This window comes from Rana temporaria, chromosome 12, assembly GCF_905171775.1.
Source record: "Rana temporaria chromosome 12, aRanTem1.1, whole genome shotgun sequence".
Taxonomy (NCBI): Eukaryota; Metazoa; Chordata; class Amphibia; order Anura; family Ranidae; genus Rana; species Rana temporaria.
Genome location: NC_053500.1, coordinates 83,644,133 through 83,669,742, shown reverse-complemented (window position 1 = coordinate 83,669,742; position 25,610 = coordinate 83,644,133).

The window sequence follows — 25,610 nt, the reverse complement described above, 5'->3', positions numbered from 1 at the left end:
ATAAAATGGTGGCAAACAAAAAACACAACTTAATAAAAACAAAGATGCCAAGGAAGGCAGCACTTGAGAGCGTGCTTGAAATTTGTAAAACAAGGGTCCCCCAAGCCACCAATCCAGGCTGTGAGTCAACTAAAAATTCCATCAGGGGCACCGTGTCATTTTTTTGGCTTTCTCTTCCCAGCAGCCTTCCCTGCAGTCTTCCCTGCAGCCTTCCCTGTAGCCTGAGTCCTTGGGGGCTGGGTTCCTGGAGGCGATGTAGTGCCAGGAGCCAGAGCAGCCTCAGGAAGAGGAGGAGCAGGAGAAGGAGCAGGAGCAGGAGGAGCAGCAAGGACAGGAGGAGCAATCCGCACAATGTCGTTGTCGTCATCGAGCTGCCCCAGGGATGCCATGCTTATGGCTTTGAAGATGAGGAGTTTGCAGCGCACACGCTGGATCTGCTCCAGATTTTGGAGCGCTGCGAACCCCTCTACTTCACTGGGTGGCTCTCGGATGGCCGCAGTAGCTTGGCGAAGCAGGGCCTGGGTCTCCTCCTCCATTTGTCGAAGACTCCTGGCCCTTTTCGCGGGAGTGCGGAGTGGAGGGATCCGGGAGATGGTATCCTGCCGGCGTGCCTCCTGGGTCCCACTGGAGCCTGCCACCTCCTGGCTCCCAGTGGGTTCTGCCACCTCCTGCCTTGCAGTTGGCCCTGGCTCCCTGTGGGCCCTGGCTCCCCCTGGCTCCCTGTGGGGCCAGTCTCCCCTAGCTCCCTGTGGGGCCTGCCTCCTCCTGGCTTTGCTCTGCCTGTGTATCAAAAAAAGGGACATAGTTTTTTTCTTTTTTTCATTAATCACACACACATTTTTAAAATCATGAGAGATGCAAATTGAATGTCAATATATATTACACACAGGGTCGCCATCCCTAATTATGTGGCCCCTTACACACCTTCAGACATGGTCCCCCTGGAGTTGTGGGGGTTGTTGCAGGCTGAATTTGGGAATTAGGGGGCCTTTACACCAAAAAGCAAACTAGTCTGTTTGGTGTCAAATAGATTTTACCCAAAAAGGGTGTTTGACATCTGGGACCCCTTGCAGGTGTATTGCGTCCCCCCCCCTACTGGCCTGCCAGAAAATGACACACAATCATTCCGACCCCTTCATTTTTCTATCTTGTCCCCATCCTGTTTTGCCACTACTGTCTATTGATATTATCAAAAAAAAAATTACATTCCCTTTGAATTTAGAACACTAGTAACATCAATTTGACATCATTATTATACTTGTCATATACTAAATTCATATAAAAATTACATACCTGGCTCCATGGGTCACAATTGGGGTCCTCCAGGAACTCTTGCTCTTCCTCCGAGCTTGCCTGCTCTTGTCTGCAGGGAAGACTGGAGGATTGGCTGCTGGGAAGCTGGAAGCTACCTCTTGGGGGAAGGGTAGACAGGGATGGCCTGGTCTCAATATGGTCTTCCAGGAACTGCAGCTGACTGTAGTACCACAGGGTAGGTTTGTAGATGGAGTCAGCTGCAGCCCCAGACCTCATTGAGGCCAGGACTTGGACCCGTTGGGCCCTGTAGGTGCCCCTGATGGAATTTATTTTGTACTTCACTGTGTCTGTTGTGGCGTGGGGGACCCTTGTTTTAACAAATGCCAGCATGCTCTCCTTTGCTTTTTCCCTGGCATCTTTGTTTTTATTAATTGTCTTTTTTGTTTGCCACAGAACAGGATGTTCTTTCCATTTCTGAATGAATTCAGTCATGAAGTCCACATCCTTGAAGGGATCCATTATTTCTGCAAATGAAACATATAATCAAAAACCTAATGTCAGTCAAGCCACTACTACTAAGCTTTATCACCATATCTAGCCCACAAACTCATTCCCTGTTCACTATAATAAAGTCAAAAATTAAGTTACGTACCGTCGTTTGAAATGATCGTGACTTCCGCCTTCTTCATCAGACTCTGCACGCCGCTTTCAAACACGTCCGATCCCTTTTTACACTACGCACGCGTGACGCTCCGCACGACACCCCGCCCCTGACGTTCGTAATCGTCCTTTCCCCGCCCCTTCTCTGTCGTTTTGTGAGGGAGAATGATGATGGACGACATGCATGACAATGTGGCTTCTAGCTCAAGCCAGGAGGCAGGCCAGGCCCAACCAGGCAGAAGAACCAGGTGCAGAGCCTCCAACATGTCCTTCCACGAAATGGTGGAGATGGTCATCATTTTTAGGAGGGAGGACTATGATGCCAAGCATGGCCCGTACAGGCATCCTAATAAAGTAAAGGCCAAAATAATGGAGAAGGTGATCAGGAGGCTCCATCAAAAGTTTGGGAAATGCAGGAGCAGAGAGCAACTGCGAAAAAGGTGGTCAGACCTCAAGAAAAGAGAACCCCAGCAACTTGCTAAAATAAATAGAGTGATTAGAAGAAGTAAGTAATTTTCATGTGTATTAATTATTTGGGTGTGTTCTTTGTGCCATGTGGTTTTTCTTTCAGGTTGACCAGAATTGTTATTATGATTGTGGGCCCAAGATTTTGTCGTCGGAGTCATCGTTCATTCGCTGACTTTAAATAATAAAAGCCGTTTTTTGTGAGAAATGGCATCATGCCTAGTTCGCATGGGCAAAGGGGAGTTGAATCACTGTATCAGACAAAAAGAGCGTTATTAGATTATTTAAGGTCAAACGAACGACGACTCCTAGGACCAATTATTCGACCCACAAACATGAAAGTTGTGACATCTTTTTGTATTCAAATTTGTTATTGTAAAAATAAAGAGTACAGAGTAAAAAAAAGAATAAACATTTCCGCTTAAAACAATTGCGGAGATACAATGGTATATGATAGTATCAACGTGTACAAACAATACCGGGAGGACCTTCCGGGATTTCTTAACAGGGGATTAAGTGCAACATAATGAGAGAAGGTATTATAATGGAGTTATGTGGGAACATAGTGGATAAAGACAAATAAACCTAAAATTACATAGCACACGTTTCTATTCCATAAGGTGGCATAGAACAATAGTTCGTACTCAACACGTTCAAGGATAGAGAACTGAAGGCTAATGGGGGGTCACTGGTAACCGTGTCGCCCTAGTGCATAAGACAATAAGTTCCAACATAAGGGGGGGGAGCCCTAGGTGACCAGGGCAGGGAAGGAGAGACGTAGGAATGGGAGATGGAAGGAGGGGGGGAGAAAGGAGGAAAAAGTAAAGAAAAGAAAGAAAGAGTGTGTCAGCGTGGACGGGTGCGCCCCCAATGGGCCATTGTGTCAATTTATGAGAACATCACGACAATCATGGGATAGGGAAGGTGGCTACGAAGTCAGGAGGGAGAAAAAATTCCACCCATGGGGACCATACTTTATCATGCTGTGGAATCCGGTCCAGAACAATTACTTCAGTCTTGCTATGGATCATTGCTTGGGTCACTCTGTGCTTAACTTCGGCTACATATAGTTTGGAGGTTTTCCAGGCCTTGGCTATTGTTTGTTTAGCAGCTGTGGTCAGTTGTAGTAGGAGGCGAATTTGGGCTCTGGTATAATCACCACTAATTTGATTCAATAAGGCCAAAGCTGGGTCAGGGAGGAGGGTGTTGTGTAAGAGGGTAGAGGCCATACGGAATATCAGCTTCCAGAACTGTTGTACAATGGGGCATGACCACCAGATATGCTCATGGGTACCCCTCTCTCCACAACCCCGGAAACATACGGGAGAATACAAAGGTGAGAATTTAGCTATCCTAGCCGGGACCAGGTACCACCGCATGAGGACTTTATAGTTGGTTTCCATGGCCACCACATTTTGAGTGGAGGACTTAGTGCGGGCCCAGATATTTGCCCAGTCCTCTGGTTCCAAGGCTATTTGTAGGTCCTTGGACCACTGTGCAGCATATAGAGGGAGTTCAGAAGGTTGGGTCGTGAGATGGCTATAGATTCGTGAAATAATGCCGGGAGCGTGTGGATCTGAGTTACATATATTCTCATAGAAGGACATACCATCAAATGAGGAACAAGCACCTACCACTGTACGAGTGAAGTGAGATATTTGGAGGTAGCGAAAGTATTCGACAGAGGGTAACTTAACTTGGGTCTGGAGCTCTGAAAAAGTTTTCAAAGTGGTTTTATTCACTATATCGCATATCCAACGTAGCCCCGTTTGAGACCAAAACCGGAAGGACTCCGGTTCTACGAAAGCAGGATAAAAAAGTGGGTGGCCAAAAGTAAGGGGGCATGGGCGGAGACTAAATGGAAAGGGGAACGTAAAGAGTCCCAAAGTCTGAGCGAGTGACGCATGACCGGATTCGTAATGGAGGCGCGGACCGACGATGGTAACCATAGTAAATTGTGGACCAACAGGGGAGAAATATCAATAGCTTCCAAACCGACCCATATAGGAATTTCAGTGGACGCATGAAGCAAAGTGATTTGGGCTAGCTGGGAAGCCTGATAATAACGAAGAAAATTGGGAATCCCAAGTCCCCCGCTAAGCCTGTTACGGAGAAGAATGGATCTGGAAACCCTTGGTTTAATAGGGCCCCAAATGTATCGGAAGACTCGGGATTGAATAACTCTATGATAATATGACGGGACTGCTATCGGGAGGACTCTGTAAAGGTAAAGTAATTTAGGGAGCAGGGACATCTTAACAGCTGCAACTCTGCCCATCCAAGACACACATAAGGGTTTCCAAGATTCTAGTAAAGACGATAACTGTGCCAACATGGGGAGGTAATTGGACCGAAAAAGGGAAGCTGGGTCACCCGTCAACTTTATACCTAGATATGGCAGGGAGACAGTGGACCAGGTGAATGGGAAATATTCTTGGAGATAAGCAACCTCGTCAGCAGGGAGAGACACATTGAGAGCCCGCGATTTAGATTGATTAACTTCTAGACCTGAGATTTTAGCAAATTTATCAAGAATTCGTAGTAGACTTGGGAGGGTTAGACAGGGGGAAGTTACAAATAGGAGAGCGTCGTCTGCAAATAAACAAATCTTGTGAGAGGTAGAGGCAATTTCTAATCCCTTAATTTCAGGGCTGGACCTAATCAGGACAGCCAGTGGTTCTATTGCCAAGGCAAAGAGTAGAGGGGATAGGGGACAGCCTTGCCTAGTGCCCCTACCAATCTGGAAGCTATCAGAGCGGAACCCAGAATATTTGACATATGCCTGTGGATGGCTATAGAGGGAGCCCATCCATTGTAAAAAATGTGGGCCGAAACCCCATCAAGAGAGTATACAATTTAGATAGGGCCATGAAACTGTGTCAAATGCCTTCCTGATGTCGAGGGACAGCAGGTGCATGGGGATTTTACGGCTTCTAGCAACATGTTGAAGCAGGACTACTCTGCGAATGTTATCACTAGCTTGGCGGCGGGGAATAAAACCCACCTGGTCTTTGTGTATCATCCCTCCTATGATGGGATTGAGACGTAAGGCCATAATCTTGGCTAATATCTTGATATCCAAATTGAGTATCGAGATAGGTCTAAAGTTGGACCAGAGGGTATTGTCTGAGTTGGGTTTGGGTATCATCGCTATAATGGCTGTCAAAGTGTCTCGGCCAAACGAATGCTGTTGCAGGATTGCATTAAAAGCTTTAGAGAGAAGTGGGGCCAGAGTAACAACAAATTTCTTATAGTAGTTGCTCGAGAGTCCATCTGGACCAGGTCTCTTATGGGGCTTAAGAGTTTTGATAGCCGAAATGACCTCCTCTACTGTTATAGATTTATCCAAAAGCTCACGATTGGAGTCCGACAAAACTGGCAAGGAGACGTCTCGGAACAAAGCTTCAGCTTCAACCGAAGAGAAAGAAGACTGGGCCTTGTACAATTCTTCTAGCTTCCGACGGAAAATCGCTAAAACCTTAACAGGATTGCTAGTAAATGAGTTCCTATCCATTCGAAGCCGGATAGGGACATGGGTTTTATCTGGACAGCGGAGGCGTAATGAAAGGAGGGTGTCAGGTTTGTTGGCCTTGGTATAAATGGTGTGGGCAGAGCTGCGGATGGCCTTATCTGCCGACTCGGCCAACAACAGGTCCAAGTCCACCTTGGCCCTTTCCATAGCTATCCTATGGGGTTCAGAGGGGGAGGATTGAAACCGGAGGAAGCATTGGTGAAAGTCATGTTCCCGTTTGGCTAGCTGTAATTTCCTATCACGATTTAAGTGGGTCGACACCGAGATACACTTACCCCTAATTACTGGTTTGTGCGCTTCCCACAAAAGAACTGGGGAAATTTCAGGTGTGGAGTTGTGCTTAAGATATTCTGTCAGGGCAATCTGGATATCAAAACAATAGGACTGGTTAGTAAGGTGGGCTTCATTCATACACCAGGTGCGATCTTTAGAGCGTGGAATCAAGGACGAGACTGAGGTTAACACTGCACAGTGGTCAGACCAGGTAATAGGCTGGATGGTGGAGCTAAGCAAAATAGGAGAGGAGGCAACTGATACAAAAATATGGTCAATCCTGGAAAATGACTTATGGGGGTAAGAATAAAACGTGTAGTTTTTCTTGGTTGGATTACATTCCCGCCATGAGTCAAGTATAGGAAGCCTGTTGGAGAAGTTTCCGAAAGCGCAGAGAGGGAGAGTATTGATCAGGAGCATAAGGGGATTTGTCCAGGTGGGGCTGTAATATCAAATTCAAGTCACCACATAAGAACAGAGTGCCCTTGCAATGGGAACGTAGGACCTGAAGCAAGTGTGAGAAAAAGGGAATTGGGTTGGTATTCGGGGCGTAATAGGAAACAAGTGTGACCTCTACATCCTGGAGCAAACCAATCAATATAATGTAGCGGCCTTCAGGGTCTTTTATTTCTGAGGTCACTGTAAAGGGGAGTGAGTGATGTAAGGCAATAAGAACACCCCGATGTTTTGTACTAGCTGAGGCAGTACACACCTGTGGGTATTTAGGATTAAAGTATTTTGGAGAATTGCGTTCAGAAAAATGAGTTTCCTGGAGGGCCACTATGTTTGCCTTCAAGGAGGCAAATGTTTGAAACGCCTTAACCCTCTTATTAGGAGAGTTCAGGCCCTTGACATTCAGGGAAAGAACATTCAGGGGGGCCATTTAAGGCTGAAGAAATTACTATCCTGGGGCCTCACCAGGGGACCCCGACCACGCCGACAGAGAGAGAGAAGAGAGAAAAGAGTAGAGAGGTGAGACAAGGAGGAGGAAGAAAGGGAAGGGGAGGGTTCGTAGGGCAAACCAGTAAACATCAGGAAGGGTGAGAGTCAAACTCTGTCGCCCGACCAAATAGTGCACCGATCACCGGCCAGCCAGCCAGCACGGGGGTGGGTGCACCGTAGAAAGGGGGAGCAATGACTGCTCCCCGCCACAAACGGGGGATGTAAAGATTGCGTATCATATGATAACGTGAAAGGAACAGCATACAGTAACTGCAAATCAAGCATATTCCTAACAACCAAAAAATAAAAAACAAAAATGACAACTTAAGTGAAGTTTTCAAACTAAACCGAGGGCGTGTTTGGTTAACACTTGCAGTGTGTATAACGTCATATACCAGAGGATAAGCACCCGGTCCTAAACCTGGGTGCTAAAATAACCCATTCTCTCAGGGGGAAAACCCAAAGGTGAAGTGGGGTAGGGAAGGGAGTATAGGCAAGGGAGGGTAAGGGAAGATAAAGGAGGATATGGCATTATGGGGGCAGGGAGAAGACCTGGGGAAGACTAAGGGAAGTTAGTAAGGATAGGGAAGGGAGGGTAGGAAGGGGAAGCATTATTCCTGAGATGTAAGCCCCGTGGGGGGGAACACAATTCAAAGCACATAGCAGAAACCAGGAGGCTCCTGATGGTGAACCAAACAACCATTAATAACTGTAAGAATGGAACTATACCTGTGGGGATAGAATTGTATTTGCAACACACATAATGCATAGGTATAACTTAAAGATGAACCTGGTAGGTGAGTGCAAAAATGTGTCATACTCACTCCAGGCCACAAAAAGTCGCGGCCCGATGCGAGCAGACTTAAAACTAAATGAAGAACATGCCTGAATGTATATGTATATATATAAAAAAAGAAAAAAGGCATATGTAAAAAAGAAAAAATGGTAGATAGCAAAAAGTAAAGGACTGGACCTAAGCAACTCCTGCAGGTTTCACAGGATTGCAGTAGCCTCTCTCCGGGAGAATGGAGTGGAGAACCAATGCTGGCAGTCTCTCCTAGCTTCAGCTATATCTTCTGCCGGTGGAGCAGTGCAGGGCAGTAAGCATCATCTGAATATTAGTTCAGTCCGGCACTGGGGAAGAAAACAAGAAACACAAAAAAAAAGGAGAGACCTGCAAAAACAAATAAAGTTAAACAAGCCTCCTCAGCGAGGCGAATACAGTTGACGGTCAGGAGCTCCATCTCTATGTGAGCAAGCAGGGGTCCCCTTGCGGACAGAGGAGGGACCCTGCTGTGCTCTCCTCGGGGTGAAGGAGTACGGATGAGTGGCATCACGGGCAGGGGTGCGGGGCAAGTTAGTCTCTGATGACTGAGCAGGGACGGCGAGGTGGAGGGATTCCAAGAGGCGCTGCAAGGATTCAGGCGACGTGCAGGAGTGTTGTTGGCCTTGATGGGTGAATTGCAGGGCGAAGGGGAATCGCCAAGTATACTTCAGGTGGTGCTGGATGAGAACCTGCAGCTGGGGTTTGCTCAGCAGTTCTTTACACATGTGGACTCAGTAGCACAATTCTTTGTCACAATCACAACCTATGTCGGGTGTCACACAGAGGTGAGCTGATCCAGTGGATACTTGGTTAGCTTCTATCAGGCCCGGACTGGGACAAAAAATAGGCCCGGGCATTTTAGACTGAGCAGACTGAGCAGCCCGGGGGGGGGGGTGCGTCGGGGGTTAATGATGGTTAATAACTAGTCCTGCGGGCAGCAAGGGGAGGGTAGAAATTGGCGCTGTGTTGGTGGCGGGGGGTGTGTCAGCTCAGTTTACACCTCACTTAAATGATTAATGATACATAAAAATGATTGGTTAATAACCTGTTGTCTATATAAAATTAAAGCACACGATAGCAGTGGAAAAAGAAAATAATTAGTTTATTATACAGAAAAAGAAACTTGTATTAATCCCATAACCATAACAGAAATGATATTACTTTAGATCAGAGAGAATACTGCTGATACACATACAATCATACAAGTAGTGTTATAACATATAAGATACAAACTTAGATCAGAGAGAATACCGCTGATACACATACAACATACAAGTAGTGTTATAACATATAAGATACAAACAATAATATTGCTGTAAAGGATTCAACAGTAAGTTAAGACAAGCAGTAGGAAAAGGGAGAAACAGATTATAGGAGAGAATAAGGAAATTATAGGAGGATATTTACAGAGTATTTCACCAAGTTTTCCCAATCAGATCATGATCCAGTCTGCTTCTCAGTCAAGCTAGCATTGTTTTTTATACCCTTCAGATGTAATTTCCCCCCTCTAAGAATTAAAAAAAACCCTCTAATATGATTGGTTGAATATGTGTATTTTCAAGATGGCACTTAAGGACCACCCCCCCAACCAGTATTGCCCTGTAGGTCATGTCCTATTGTGGCCTGTAATCAGACAAGAGATGAAAGGAATCTCTTTTAATATACACACCCACCTGGTATTATTATCTAATTAACACAGCTAAATGTGGTCTTCAAACAGATGGTAGGAAATTATTTTACTTCAATGAGGGGACACTTTTTATCAGATCCCCTCCCTTTGAGATAACATCCCTATGCTAATATAGGTTCAAAAGCCTTTTGTTTGGAGAATTTTAACATTAGGTCACGCTGTTGACAAAAACATGTACACTCCCAGTCACATTAATAAAAAACCTTGTAAAAGAACGACATACAAATTTAAATATGGATTTGAAAAATCTCTACCACAGTTCCCCCTGAAGTTCATCCTTGAACTTATGTCCTCCTTCAACCCACCCACAACGGCCCAGAAGCCCCGACCCTTCCCCCACCACAACTGCGGCCTCTTCCTTTCTTGAACTCGCCGTAACTCATCAAGGTAGACTTGAGACAGTCCTGGTGCCTTTGAGACTTCCGATCCGAACCCTGAGTGTCTGTACTGCAATGTTTCATCGCCCCTCTGCATTGGAGGAGTGGAATTCCAACATTGATGGCGGGATCCTTATATATTTAGTCCTGTATCTTGGAAAGATGGTGTTCTGATTGTCACCATTGGATCGGCCCGCGAGACAGCACTTTTTCAGCATGATGAAGAAGGGTTTCGGAGTGTCTTATTCATGGCACGTTTGTCTTACTTGGTTGTCGTTGTTTCTTCAGGTGGTGGTTGGGTGGGCCTCCAGACAGTCATGTATGAATACAAAAGGAGAAAGGAGAACGTCAGTGTACAGTTATTGGAGGAATGTCAGACAGGAGCCGTGGGGTGACCTTTATGACTATAAAGACGTAGGTAGACTAGGGGAGGTAGAATTACTTTAAGACATGAAAACCTGGATGTCCAGGGATACTTTGGTCAAATGGGTGTACAATATGGCACTGGCGGGCAGGAATGCTCACGCGCCTTAAAAACAAAATATGACTAAAGTTCTAGTTACATTATCCTGAGAAGATGTATGATAGAAGCCAAAAATAACATAATATTAAAGGAGGAAAGGAAGAGAGGTGAGTAATGAAAAAGAATATGGAGAATAGAAAAAAACACAAAAACTAAAAACTACAGATTTAATGCTGCTCCAACCAAGCTCTCCAGTTTAGATTCCACTTTCGATTGTTAAAGAGCATTGAATCGGTATTCAAAAAATGTAATACCTAGTTGCCCTGTCAATTTTAGCTGACAGCGAGAAAAAAAAAAATAATAATAAAAAAATAGAACATTGTTCCGTTAAAAAAACAACTCCTCTCTCCTACTAGTAATTGGTGGTATTTTTGCTGGTCAGGTACACAGATAATAACGAGAGAGAGATGATTTAAATTTGTAGAATTTGGGTAAACCGGAACGCACATTATTATTACAAATTGAAGAGGCTTATTCCTAGATCAACAGGTTCTAGGGTCCTCTCTTAAAAAAAACAAGAACAAAACAAAAAGCAAAAAAATAGACTCTTCTGCCCTATTGGTGATCAACAGGTGAACATGATCATTGTCACTTAACAATGTACGAGTCGGGTTAAAAACATTAAAAATTAAAATATTAAAAAGGAGCGACTAAACAATGGTTGCCAACAAACTTTTTAGAATTTAGTCAAACCCGACTGTACTTCTTACTAAAAAAATGTTTTTTAGAGGCTCTTCCCCAAACCAAAGAACAATAATAAAAAAATAATTTACTATTTTCCTCTTCCAGGTCTATGCACTACTCCCCCCTTCAGGTGGAAAAACTAAATAAAAAATAATAATGAAAAACTTTTTAAAAAATTTAAAGTAAAACAATTATAACCATAACCCTTCAGGGAGAAAAATTAGAGAAAAAAATAAAAATAAAAATTAAAACTGACAACAAAAAAATGAGAAATGAGAAAAATTTATTAAAAATTACTAAAAATTGAAATAAAACAGAGAGAAAAAAATGAATAAAAAAAATAACTTTAAAATTAAAAAAAAATGTATAAAAATTAAACGTAAAAAATTGTAATTGATAAAAAAATTAATACAAAATAAAAAATAGAAATAAAAAATTACACGAACATGATAAAAATTTGTACTGGTCTGGATTGGAACAGGCTTCTTCAGAAATTTGTTTTTGAGTTAGTGGCTTTTCCTTGAGAGAAGATACCTCGTTGAGGTGCACATTCTCATAGTTTTGGCGTTCATTCTCCTGATAGTAATGCACAGTGGCGTAACTAGAACCTTCAGGGCCCCGGTGCAACAAACCATGAAGGGCCCCCCCCTGAAATTCAGCCAGGGCCCTGCCCTCCAAATCCGGTGGTGGTACTCCAGGGCCTGGTCACAGGTATGACCTTTGTGAGCCCTGTAGTTCCGCCACATGGTTTCAGAGTTTTTTTATTATTTTTTTAAAAAATATTAGGAGCCCTGTTGGGGGACTTTCATGATGTTTCACCTTTAAGACAAAGAGAAAGACTGAGGACACAGACCCCTAATTTCCTTCTCTGCAGCCTCAGCTACATAGAATGAATAGACAGTAATAGCTCTGTACGGAGCTTCCTATCCATTCATAAACTGAAGCATAGTAAACACAGTTTAGTATACGCCACAGTTATGAATGGACAGAGTCAGTGATCAGTACAGATCACTGACTCTCAATTCAGAAAAAAAGGGTCTGGTAAATTACACATTTACCGGCCCATTTCCCACTCTCCGTCCTGACAGATCACAAGCAGCAGCCAACAGGAAAGGGGATGGGGAAACCTGGCAGAGCCGATGAGGGGGTCCGAGAAAGAGCACACAGAGGCTGGAGATCACACCTTGCTGTTACTGCTGTACCCCTCAATCCTCCAGACACCCCACACTGGTACTGCTAGACCCCTCTCTGTCCTCCAACCTCCCCGCGCTGATACTGCTGTACCTCCCTCCCCCTCCCCTGGTGTCCAGTGACCCCTGCTGGTACACCCCCCAAATGGTTGGGGATTTAGGTATCCTCTGTGTATTCTGCCCCCTCCTCCATCCTGGCACCGTAGGGTGGCTAACATCAGCCCTGCCAGCCAGCATGGCCTGTAGATGGGGTTCCATTTCTTGGGGGAGGTGGGGTCCCTAGGTAAGATGGAGGTCCTGTTACCAGGGGAAATGGGATTCCAAACCCTAGGCAGGATGGGGTCCCTGACCCCACGTGAAAAGGGGTCATTGTCCCCAGGAGAGATGGGGTCCCATTTTCCAGGAGAGATGGGGTTTCTGTCCCCAGGAGAGATGGGTCCCTGTCACCAGGAGAGATGGGGTCCCTGTCACCAGGAGAGATGGGGTCCCTGTCACCAGGAGAGATGGGGTCCCTGTCACCAGGAGAGAAGGGGTCCCTGTCACCAGGAGAGAAGGGGTCCCTGTCCTTAGGGGAGATGGGGGTCCATGTCCTTAGGGGAGATGGGGGTCCCTGTCCCCAGGAGAGATGGGGTCCCTGTCCCCAGGAGAGAAGGGGTCCCTGTCCCCAGGAGAGATGGGGTCCCTGTCCCCAGGAGAGAAGGGGTCCCTGTCCCCAGGAGAGAAGGGGTCCCTGTCCCCAGGAGAGATGGTGCCCCTGTCTCCAGGAGAGATGGGGTCCCTGTCCTTGTCCCCAGAAGAGATGGGGCCCCTGTCCCCAGGAGAGATGGGGTCCCTGTCCCCAGGAGAGATGGGGTCCCTGTTCCCAGGAGAGATGGGGTCCCTGTCCCCAGGAGAGAAGGGGTCCCTGTCCCCAGGAGAGATGGGGCCCCTGTCCCCAGGAGAGAAGGGGTCCCTGTCCCCAGGAGAGAAGGGGTCCCTGTCCCCAGGAGAGAATGGGTCCCTATCCCCAGGAGAGATGGGGTCCCTGTCCCCAGGAGAGATGGGGTCCCTGCCCCAGGAGAGATGGGGTCCCTGTCCCCAGGAGAGATGGGGCCCCTGTCCCCAGGAGAGATGGGGCCCCTGTCCCCATGGGAGATGGAGGGGTATGTCATGGTGTGTGGGTCATCTCACTCACCTCCATGACCAAGCTGCAGGCCGAGCACTCATCCATGGTGGCCTGGGCTACCTATAGCCTGCTGGACGGATGATCAGCATATCTCCCAGAAAGACCTGTCAGCTGTGTATGATGGGGGAAGAGGAGGGGGGCTGGCAGCTTTTGGTGTCCTCGGGGAGACGGCTCCCACGGGGCTGCACTGCACCTGTGTGCTTAAAGTTTGTTTTCCAGGGAGAAGCATGCATTGCAGTGTGAGCCGGACTGAGGGTGCGGGACTCTGGCTGGGGAGGATAGACATCAGACTGAGTGGCACTGCAAGGGGCAGGAGAGGGTGATCCGGGGGAGCCGCTGAGGACACAGGGAATGCACAACTAAAGAGCAGCTAGTGCAGTAGTCGAGCATGGAGCTCTCCTCCAGTCCAGCTCTTCCTGCCGGGTACTGCACTCTAGGGGGAGACAAAGAGCACAGCACTCACTACTTTCACTTTAGGTTAATGTGACAAGCTCCCTGCACAGTTCGGCTTACGATCTCAGCTGCCTCTGACGCTCCTCCTATCAAAGAGTACAGGGGGGCCCTCGAGGGCCCCCCGCAGCAAGGGGCCCGGTCGCCATGGCGATCTCAGCGACCCCTATAATTACGCCACTGGTAATGCACATCATTACTTGCATCAGGGAGAGCAGTAGAGCTACACAGATTAGGACAACAACAGGGTGGAGCAAAATGTTTAGGAAAGCTGACGCGTTAGGACTATACCCAAATATACTTTCCCACCAAGAAATCTTAGCGTCTGCCTCTAACGCGTGGGATACTTGGATCAACTTATTTTGATCATGGGTGAGTCGTATAGTGGCTTGTTTCTCAGCATCTCTCAGCACATTTAATATTTCATCCTGTTGTCCAAAATCTACCAGCCAAGCCTTTAACTCAGCCCCAAATCCCAGAGGAAGTTTCTGTAGATGTATGGGGGTGTCAGGTTTGATATCAAGCCTTTTCTCTGGGGTAACAGGGGTACGTCCTTGTGTTCCGGATATATCTATTCCCAGGACCGGGGAAGATGTACAGTAGACTCCCTGAGGTAATGTACCCCGTTGAGTACAGTTCAACCCGTAGGCAGAATATAGAGCATCATTGGACATTTGATACCAGCACCAATACCCTTGCCCCAAGTATTTTACATAAGGTTGGGACAATACCTCGGCATCCATGAGACATGACCCTTCTTTGTGCCAGCATTGTTGTCTCATGATCCTATCCTGTTTCCCTTGACATAATACCACCCCTTCCTTCCTCCAGCACCCATCAGTATCAATCATTTGAGGTTGTTCAGACTCATAAACCATCAGATCATGATGGACTCGGGGTGTAACACAGTAGTGCCCGATAGGATAGTACCCAAATTAACCGTGGTATAAGCACGATGTTCAGTCCCGGCGACCGGAATCAGGGATGAAACTGTGCAGGTTTTGACAGCCATGGAATTGAGTCATCCACCAATCCATATGACTCATAGCAAACTTGGATACTACCCTACCTGCTTGTTTTCTCAAATTTAGTGGAAATTGTCCTGCTGAAAAAGAAGCAATCATTACTCTGAGGTCCTGGGACAGTTCTGCTTGTACCTGGGTGGAAGATAAAGCAAGTTGGATGTCTTCCTGTACCTTGGATAATCCTGCTATCAGTCCGGTGAACTTCTGTTTCATTATCTCAGACAATGAGGCAGTAGCATCAATATGAGCATGTTGTAGATTTTCAAGAATATGATTCACATCTAGCTGCACCTCAACCCCTTCCCCCACATGCTGTGCCAACCCTCCTAGCTTGTTTCTGAGTACCTCTAAATCCATTGTGTTTAGGCTACTTAGGGCAACACCTCCTGCTCCTAAGGCAGTATCTATTAAGTCTCTCTTTGCTCTCTTGGGGGAATACTCTGAATATCCCGATTGCATCCACTCCTTTAACATGTATACCTGATTCTTTATGAAGGCTGCACACCATTGATCCCATTTATCAACTCGGAAATCAGATAAGGTATCCTCCATGTGTATAACATAAATTGTGTTTCTGTTAGTACTGTCCAGTGAGAGGAGAGTAAAGGGCTGACTAGATCTGCAGCCTTCACTATAGGGGCTTTACAGGAGTCCGAACTAATTTTTGCCGGCACAAGAACATCTACTTCATTGGGTACCCGTACCACTGTCACACAGATCTTTCCTCGCCCTTTCCAGGGATACCAACGTTTAGGATCCATAACTGGGGTACTGATTCCGGGCAACAGGTCATCACTCTTAAGCTTTGTCATTTGCCTAAAGGTCCAACGGCCTTCGTCAAATGCGTTGCAGAATGGCCACACAAATGGGCCATCTAGATGTAAGTCTAGATCCAGATCGTATCCTTGGGGGTCTTGCCAGTCCACAGTCATATGCACGCCTCTCATTTCTTCATTCATTGGCCTTCCATTCATCCACTCATTCACACTAGGCAGATCCACCCCGTTGCATAAGACATCCCACTTCCTTGGGTTTGGACTGTTAAAAGCCAAGGACTGATTTGGGGGCCAGTAAGCTGTGTCGATAAAATAGTGACCCTCTGTCTCTGGGACACAGGTATCCCTCATTACCTGCAACACAAAGGCATGTATGGACAGTCGTGGTTGTAAATCCATGACCTCGTACTGTTTGTTTTTAGCATCGGTCCAAATTTTTAAGATTACGGTGTTTGTATATTTGGTAGAGAGAGTCACATTCGCTCGTTCATACCATACGGCCTGATGGGTGGTACTACAATTCAACTGCAGTACAACCTTTTTCTTTGACAAGTAGTTTAGTGGATGTGTCTTCCTATCAAGGGTGGGATGTTTAGTGATCAGAATCTCAAGGGTTCCCTCCTCGGGGTGGAAACACTTGTCCGCTAGTGACCCTTGAACAAGTTCGGGGGAAATCATAATAGTACCTCTTATGTTCTTTCTTTTTCCCCTGATTAAAGATGATGTAAACTATGTACCACCCTTCATAGTTCTCCCCTGTGGGATCTAAGGGATATACTCTGCCCTGTTTGCATTTTACTCTCCATAGATCTGACCCCTTGGTTAAATTAGTTATGGACATTTCATAGGTCTCGGTATCAAGATCTACAAACATTCTTTTGGTAGTTTGGCTGTCATTTGATGTCTCAGGAAAAATTCCGGGGATGAGACATACCCTATCCTTGGGGTCCCAATCCCCTTCACATAAGGCAATGTCCTCATCTATGTGATAGGTGACATACATTATGGTGTCAGGGTTATCTTTCACCACCTGCTGTGTTCTTACCCGGTCACGAAGATTGGCCATTCTGTATGTAAGACTGCAAAGCCTATCTAGTAGATTCCCTGCCTTAATGTCCCCACGGGCTGTATGAAATCTGTATGGGTGTGGGTCGAGGCCAGTGGTATGTTCTAGGAAGGACCCATCAAATCCCAACCCTGCTATGGCATGAATGAGTATATACCCATGAAAGTACATTGGGTATCGGGGAAGTACTCGTCCGTGTTTGCACTCTGCCTTATGGATCTGTGTGGGACTCCACCCCTCAGGTTTAATTCCCCATTCCCCATACTCCTCCGGTGGAGTCCAGGGTACTGGCTTTGGTCCATCTAAAAATGTGGCTGGTGTCATAGGAGCTGTTAGTTCTTGAGCAGAACTGAGAACATACCTGCTGAGTATATCTAATAATAGGGGAAACGTGCCCATTCCACCCGATTCCCTAACCCTCCTTCTGAACTCCCATAACCTCAGCCATCACCTGGCCTGTAAAGTGGCTCCCTTGATCAGACTCTACAGTCTCCATTAGGCCATACCTGCACACAATTTCCTTTGCAGTGTTTCTTTGCAGTGACTGATGCCGTCGCCTTGGCTACCGGCCAGGCCTCTACCCATCCTGAAAACATGTCTACACACACTAGGACATATTGAAATTGTTGGCATTTTGGCAATTGAATGTAATCAATCTGCAGTCTTTGGAATGGATACTGTGCTTTGGGCAAGTGTTTAGTTGGGGTTTTGACCAGCCTCCCAGGATTATGTTTCTGACATGTTTCGCACCCTTGACAGAATCTCTCTGCAACAGTGGTGAATCCAGGGGCCACCCAGTGAGACGTGATTGTGGAGACCATTGCTCCTTTGGATAGATGAGAGGGGCCATGCGATGCCTCTGCCAAATATGGATACAGTGCTGGAGGGGCACAGTACCTTCCATCCTCATGGGCCCAAAGTCCAGTAGTTTCTTTACATCCCTGATCTTGCCACTTCTGCTTTGTCTTTTCATCAGTTTGCCTTTGCAAGTTCGCCAGGACAGTCAAATCTACCTGATCAGGACTGTCAGAGCAAGGTGTGGCTATGAAGACTTCCACAGACTCGGTGCCAGTTACAGCAGCAGCCTTTGTCGCGACATCTGCTTTAGCATTCCCAAGTGAAACCTCATCCGTGCCTCTGGTGTGTGCTGCACATTTTAGAACTGCTATTTCCTCGGGGAATCAAAGTGCCTCAAGGACTTTCTTAATGAGCTCACCATGTTTGATAGGTTTTCCACAGGTGGTCAGAAATCCACGTAATTTCCAGATCTGGCCAAAATCGTGACATATTCCATACGCATATCTTGAGTCAGTGTAGACATTGAGCCTTTTATCTTTTCCTACTATGCAAGCCTACATGAGAGCCATAAGCTCTGCCACCTGGGCGGAATGATGCCCAGGTAATTTTCTTTGGAAAAGGATTTCATCCTTGGTGACCACAGAATATCCTATAACAGGGTGCCCTTCTTCAGTATAGAAGCGGGACCCGTCTACAAACACAGTGAGGTCAGCATTGGGAATGGGGGTGTCTCTCACTCTCTGTGCTTCCAGATAATGATCCTCCATTTCTGCATTGCAGTCATGGCTTTCTAGTTTATCTTGTACTGTCTCTGGTAGCAATGTAGCTGGATTTAATTTTGCACACCTTTTGAGGGTAATATTTGTGGGCGTTAAAAGTGCCAGTTCATATCTGGTCAATCTCGCTGATGAAATGTGTTTTGTTGTCAGGTTCTGCATGACCACATGGACCTCATGAGGTACGTAAACCTCCAATGGGTTCCCTAGCACAATGTCTGCAGTTTTAGTCAGCATCTCCGCAGCTGCAGCTACTGCCCTCAGGCAGGGTGCCATCGCATTGACAACAGTGTCAATCTGACAACTGTAATAGCCAATTGGCTTGTCATGTCCTCCATGGTCCTGCGTCAGAACTCCAGCAGCGTGGCCTCTGGACTCGTGATAGTAGAGCCTGAATCCCTTGGTATAATCTGGCAATCTGTCACGTACCTGGTTATGGAGCTCAACGTGCAGGGAGCGGCCTCTCGTTAGCCTCCGACTCAGGACCTCCTGGTAGAATAGACAGAGGGTCAAGAGTCCGGAGGGGCACAAGTGCCTGATGGTAAAGCTGGGTAGCGGTCCGGAAGCGATAGCAGGCAGGTGTATGCTGGTCCAGGAGAAGCACCAAGCAGCAGGCAGAGGCGGTGGTATGGCACTAGCAGGTACAGGAATCAGGCAGGTGAGCAAGCTGGACGGAACACCGGTAAGTGGTTCAGGAATCAGGGTAAGTCCAGAGAGTAGTCGAAAGTCCAAGCCGGGTCGGTAACATAGGCGGGCAGAGACAGAGCCAGGGGTTAAGCAGGAGCCGTAGTCAGGTAAAGCCGGGGTCATAGGCAGGTTGCAGGCAAGGAAGGTCACAGGAAGCCGGGTCAGGTACACAGGAGATCAACAGGTAACAGGTGCAGATTCTTAGGTAAACGCTGTAGACTGGTCAGCAAGATGGAGAGGCATCAGGCAGTTTAAATAGCGTTTCTTGGCGCCAAAACACCGTCACCGCGCGCGCCACGTACGCCGCCGCGCGCACCAGGCACATTGATGTGCGCATGCGCGCGCAAACGCGTGCCAACGCGCATGCGTCGGGGCAAAACAGAACGCCTTTCGTGACATTGCCCCCTCTACGGGCAGCCTCCGGATGCCCAACTGGGCCAACTTCCTTGGGTGAGTTCTCTTAAAAGCCAGGATCAGTCTTTCCGCATGAATGTCGGCCTCCGGCTCCCAGGAGTTCTCCTCCGGGCCATAGCCCTTCCATTTCACCAGGTATTGGACCTGGTTACGTCTCTTCCTACAATCAAGGATAGATTCCACTTCGAATTCCTCGTTACCATCGATAAGTACCGGTTCAGGAGGGCCGGTATTCCGGTTGATGAAGGGATCCGGGACAGTGGTTCTGAGCAATGCCACATGAAAGACTGGGTGAATCCGGTAAGAGGCAGGTAACTTCAACTCGTAGGCCACTATCGGAAAGGGACCCACAAATTTGGGACCAAGTTTATTGGATGGGCAAGCCAACTTTAAATTAAGGGTGGACAACCAAACTTGGTCTCCTGGTGCAAGGTCAAGTTCTCCCCTCCTCCTCCTGTCGAACACCTCCTTATTGCGTGCTTGGGTCTTTGCCATTGTCTCCTGCAGTAATTTATTATTAGCAGAGAAGAAGTCCAAGGTTTCTTGAACAGCCGGTACTGAGCATTCTGGTATGTTATTGGATAGAAACAGAGGGTGGAACCCATAGTTAGCAAAGAATGGAGACTGGTTGATAGCGGAATGGATAGAGTTATTATAAGCAAATTCTGCAAGGGGCAATAGAGAGGCCCAATCGTCCTGAGCAAAACTAGAGAAGCAGCGCAAATATTGCTCCAGTGTCTGGTTAGTGCGCTCAGTCTGACCATTAGACTGTGGATGATATGCGGATGAGAAAGACAGTCCAATTTCCAGGGCGCCACAGAGTGCTTTCCAAAATTTTGAGGTGAATTGCACCCCCCGGTCAGACACGACGTTTGCGGGTACACCATGGAGCCTCACTATCTCTTTAATAAAGATTCTTGCTGTCTCAGAAGCGGAAGGTGTTCCTATCATAGGCAGAAAGTGGGCCATCTTGGTCAGTCTATCCACCACCACGAAGATGGTGGTATAATCTTCTGATGGTGGTAGCTCGACAATAAAGTCTATGGATATCATCCTCCATGGTTTCTCCGGAACAGGCAATGGTTTTAGTAACCCCCAGGCTCTGGTTCTACTGCCTTTATTTTGGATACAGGTGGTACAGGATTCCACATAGCTTCTGCAGTCCTGAAGTAACTGTGGCCACCAGAAGGTGCGCTGGAGAAGCTCTGATGTCTTGTGAATTCCAAAGTGGCCGGCTAGTTTGTGGTCGTGACAGGATTTGAGAACCGCTACCCGTAGCTGCTGGGGGACAAAGATCCTATCCTTATTCCAGAGCAGGTCGTCTTTTAGCAGTAAAGCCGGATCCGATGATAGCGGAGCGTTTGAAGAAGCCTGTTTAATCTGAGACAGGAGATCCTCCTGTAGCATGAGGAAGTTACCGGGTGCTAGGATGGTGTCTGGAGATGAAGGGGCTTCAGGCCCAATAAACATCCGGGAAAGTGCGTCCGGGTTAGTGTTCTTAGATCCTGGTCTATAGGTTATGTGAAAAGAAAATCTGGTAAAAAAAAGTGCCCACCGGGCCTGTCGTGGCTTCAGTCTCTTAGCAATCTTCAGGTACTCTAAATTTTTATGATCCGTATAGATCAGAATGGGATGTGCCGCGCCCTCCAAGAGGTACCGCCATTCCTCAAGGGCTGCTTTAATTGCCAAAAGTTCTCTGTCGCCGACATCGTAGTTTCTCTCGGCTTCCGATAGTTTGCGTGAGAAGAACGCAACTGGGTGTAATAAAGACTTGGGACCTTGTCTCTGAGAAAGCACTGCACCGACAGCTACCTCGGAGGCATCGACTTCCAAAATGTAGGGTAAGGCTGGATCGGGATGTTTCAGTATAGAGGCCGAGATGAACAAACCCTTCAGGGTAGAAAAGGCAGCCTGAGCTTCAAGGGACCACTGGAACCGAGTGCCTTGCTTGGTTAAGCTTGTGATGGGGGCGATGATGGAAGAGAAGCCTTTAATGAATTTGCGGTAAAAATTAGCAAAGCCCACAAAGCGCTGAATCGCTTTCTTGTCGATGGGAGCAGGCCAGTCCGTAATAGCTGTGACCTTTTGAGGGTCCATTCTGACGCCTTCTACTGAAATTATTAATCCCAGGAATTGAATGCTCTCACGTTCAAACTCACACTTTTCGGCCTTGGCGTAAAGGCTGTGTTGGCGGAGTCGGGCTAATACCTTTTGGACATGCTTCCGATGGTCAGGCAGAGAGGAAGAAAAGATCAAGATGTCATCTAGATAGACTATAATGAACAAGTCCAGGTAGTCTCTGAAGATATCATTTATGAAGTGCTGAAAAGTGGCAGGGGCGTTACACAAGCCGAAGGGCCTGACTAGATACTCGAAGTGTCCGAATCGAGTGCGGAACGCGGTTTTCCACTCGTCGCCGTCTCTAATGCGGACAAGGTTGTAAGCCCCGCGGAGGTCAAGCTTGGTGAAAATAACAGCGGTTCCAAGTCTCTGGAATAGTTCGGGAACTAAAGGAAGGGGGTATCTATTCTTGATCGTGATTTTGTTCAGATCCCGGTAATCTACGCAGGGGCGTAGAGAATGGTCTTTCTTCTCCACGAAAAATATACCAGCTCCAGCAGGGGATGTGGAAGGTCGTATGAAGCCCTTTTCCAGATTTTCGTCTATATAAGACTTAAGGGTGCCTAGTTCCAGCTCGGTTAAGGGGAATATTCTTCCAAATGGGATTTCCGCCCCAGGGAGAAGTTCAATTGGGCAGTCATAGGGCCTATGTGGTGGTAAAGTCTCAGCGCCCTTTTGACTGAACACATCCAAAAAGTTGTGGTATGACTCCGGAACTAGTTGGCGGTTTTCGGTCTCGGTTTCCAGGCACAGCAGAGGGGAAGGAGAGGCTGTAGGTTCTTGGAGACAATGTTGATGGCAGTAGGGAGAAGAGAAGTGGATCTTTCCAGACTCCCAATTAATCTGCGGGTTATGAACCCTCAACCAGGGCATGCCCAAAATGATGGGGAACATCGGGGATTCGATAATGTCCAGGCATAGTAGCTCCCAATGGTTATTAAGGATGAGGGCATAGAATGGGACGGTCTCTTGAGTCACAGGGCCGGATCTAATGGCGGATCCATAGATGGACGGCGAGTTCCTGGTGCCTGGGTCGAAGAGGAACTCCATGTCTGATGGCAAAAGATGCGTCCATAAAACCGCTGCAGGCACCCGAATCAATAATGGCGGGGGCCCGGACGTTCCTTCCTGGGAGCTGCAGAAAAATGGAAATAGCCAAGTGAGTATTATTGTTACACAGGGTGGAAGAGAGAGCAGATGGGAGAGTTGAAGACTTACGGAACTTGGCGGGGCAAGTCCTTACGTAATGCCCGCATTCCCCGCAGTACAGGCAAAGGTTGTTAGAACGGCGTCGTTGGCGCTCTTCCGGGGTCAGTGATGGCCGAAACACGCCCAGTTGCATGGGCTCTGAGGTGTCAGCGGAGGCTGGTACAGGATTTGGAGGAGGTGGATAAGGAGAATTTGATACTCGTAGGATCATCCACACTGGTCGTGCGGGGCCAGATGTGCGCTCCGCCCGTCGTTCTCTTAAACGTCTGTCAATTTGGACTGATAGAAGAATTAGAGCTTCAAGTGTTGCAGGGATGCCCACTCGGACCAGTTCATCTTTTAGTGATTCTGACAGACCCATGCGGAACTGGTGGCGCAGAGCGGAATCATTCCAGTTAGTATCGGAACTCCATTGCCTGAACTCGGCCACATAGTCCTCTACCGCCCTGCGCCCCTGTTGTAGTGCGCACAAGGCCGCTTCTGCAGAGGCCGCTAATTGGGTATCCTCATAGATAAGGTCCATGGCCTGGAAGAATGTATCCAGCTGATTAAGGCTTTCTTCCTTCCGTTCCAGAAGACGGTGTGCCCAGGTTTGGGGCTCGCCGGTTAGTAGGGCAATGACAAAGCCCACTTTCGTGGATTCCAGTGAAAAAGTCCTGGGTTGCTGGGCGAAGAACAGCTGGCAGGCATTGCGAAAGGCCCTGTATTTGCTGCGGTCCCCAGAAAATCTCTCTGGAGTAGGGACCCTGGGTTCTGGTGGCAGCATTACTACTGATGGAGGAGCAGAGGATCCGGATGCCGCGGGGGCTGCCGCAGCCAGGGTCTGGACACGTCCTTCCAGGCGGGTGTATCCCTCCTGCAGGTTCCTCACGGCAGTGGTGAGGCCATCCAGATGGCGGCATAAGTCCTCCATGGGAGACGCTCCCTGCGTGGGCTCAGTCATGGCTGACCAGTACTGTCACGTACCTGGTTATGGAGCTCAACGTGCAGGGAGCGGCCTCTCGTAAGCCTCCGACTCAGGACCTCCTGGTAGAATAGACAGAGGGTCAAGAGTCTGGAGGGGCACTGATGGTAGTGCCTGATGGTAAAGCTGGGTAGCGGTCCGGAAGCGATAGCAGGCAGGTGTATGCTGGTCCAGGAGAAGCACCAAGCAGCAGGCAGAGGCGGTGGTATGGCACTAGCAGGTACAAGAATCAGGCAGGTGAGCAAGCTGGATGGAACACCGGTAAGTGGTTCAGGAATCAGGGTAAGTCCAGAGAGTAGTCGAAAGTCCAAGCCGGGTCGGTAACATAGGCGGGCAGAGACAGAGCCAGGGGTTAAGCAGGAGCCGTAGTCAGGTAAAGCCGGGGTCATAGGCAGGTTGCAGGCAAGGAAGGTCACAGGAAGCCGGGTCAGGTACACAGGAGATCAACAGGTAACAGGTGCAGATTCTTAGGTAAACGCTGTAGACTGGTCAGCAAGATGGAGAGGCATCAGGCAGTTTAAATAGCGTTTCTTGGCGCCAAAACACCGTCACTGCGCGCGCCACGTACGCCGCCGCGCGCACCAGGCACATTGATGTGCGCATGCGCGCGCAAACGCGTGCCAACGCGCATGCGTCGGGGCAAAACAGAACGTCTTTCGTGACACAAGCCCAAAACAGGTGCTTCACTGATTGCAGCCTTCAAGGTCTGAATAGCATGCATTTGCCCTTCACTGAGTTCCAGTTTCCCCTGTGTGTTCACAGAGTGATAGAGTGGTTTACAAACATTGGACATTTCTGGTATCCATTGTCGGCAATATCCAACCAATCCTAGGAACCCCCTCAATTGTTTTGCATTTTGTGGCATTTTGCTATTCAGAATAGCCTTCTTTCGGTCTTGTGTCAGGTGTTTTCTCCCTTGGGAGATGCAATGACCTAAAAACACAACTCGGTCCATGTTGTATTGTAATTTGGCGGGGGATACTCGGCATCCCTCCTCTGCTAGGTGATTTAACAAGGAGATAGTTGCATCTCTGCATGCCTCTCTCGTGTTGCCTCCAATCAGCAAGTCATCCACATATTGGAGTAGAGTGGTATCCTCTGGGCAGTGCCACCTGTCCAGGCATTCTTTCATAGCTTTGCTGTACTCATTTGGGCTAGATACCATGCCCATGGGCAATCTACTTCAGGTATACTGTTGCCGTTCAAAGCTGAAGGCAAAGAGGTACTGACAGTCAGGGTGGAGTGGTACCGTGAAAAAGGTGTCCTTCAAATCCATAACTGTGAAATATTGATTAGAAGGGCTGATGTTACTCAGAATAGTGTGAGGGTTTGGTACCACTGGAGCATCCTCTAGGATGATTTTGTTAATTGCTCTCAGGTCTTGTACCATCCGGTACACGTTTCGACCTGTTTTTTTCACAGGGTACAATGGGGTATTAGCGGGTGAACTCACCTTCACCAGTATACCCTCTTTCAGGAGGTGTACAATTTGGTCTCTAATTCCCTCCAATTGGGCCAATTTTAATGGATACTGAGGTAACCTAGGAATGATAGCATCTGGTTTTAGCTTTATCCTAACAGGGGGGCAGCGGATCATAAGTCCCGTGTTACCCTCTTTAGCCCAAACCTCTGGATTGGTGCCTTCAACTAAATCACTAGGCAAGCTCTCTGTGAAACTTGCGTCCAGTTCCAAGTTACACAAAGCAATGATACTATCCCAGGTTTCTTCCATTTGGGGTTGGT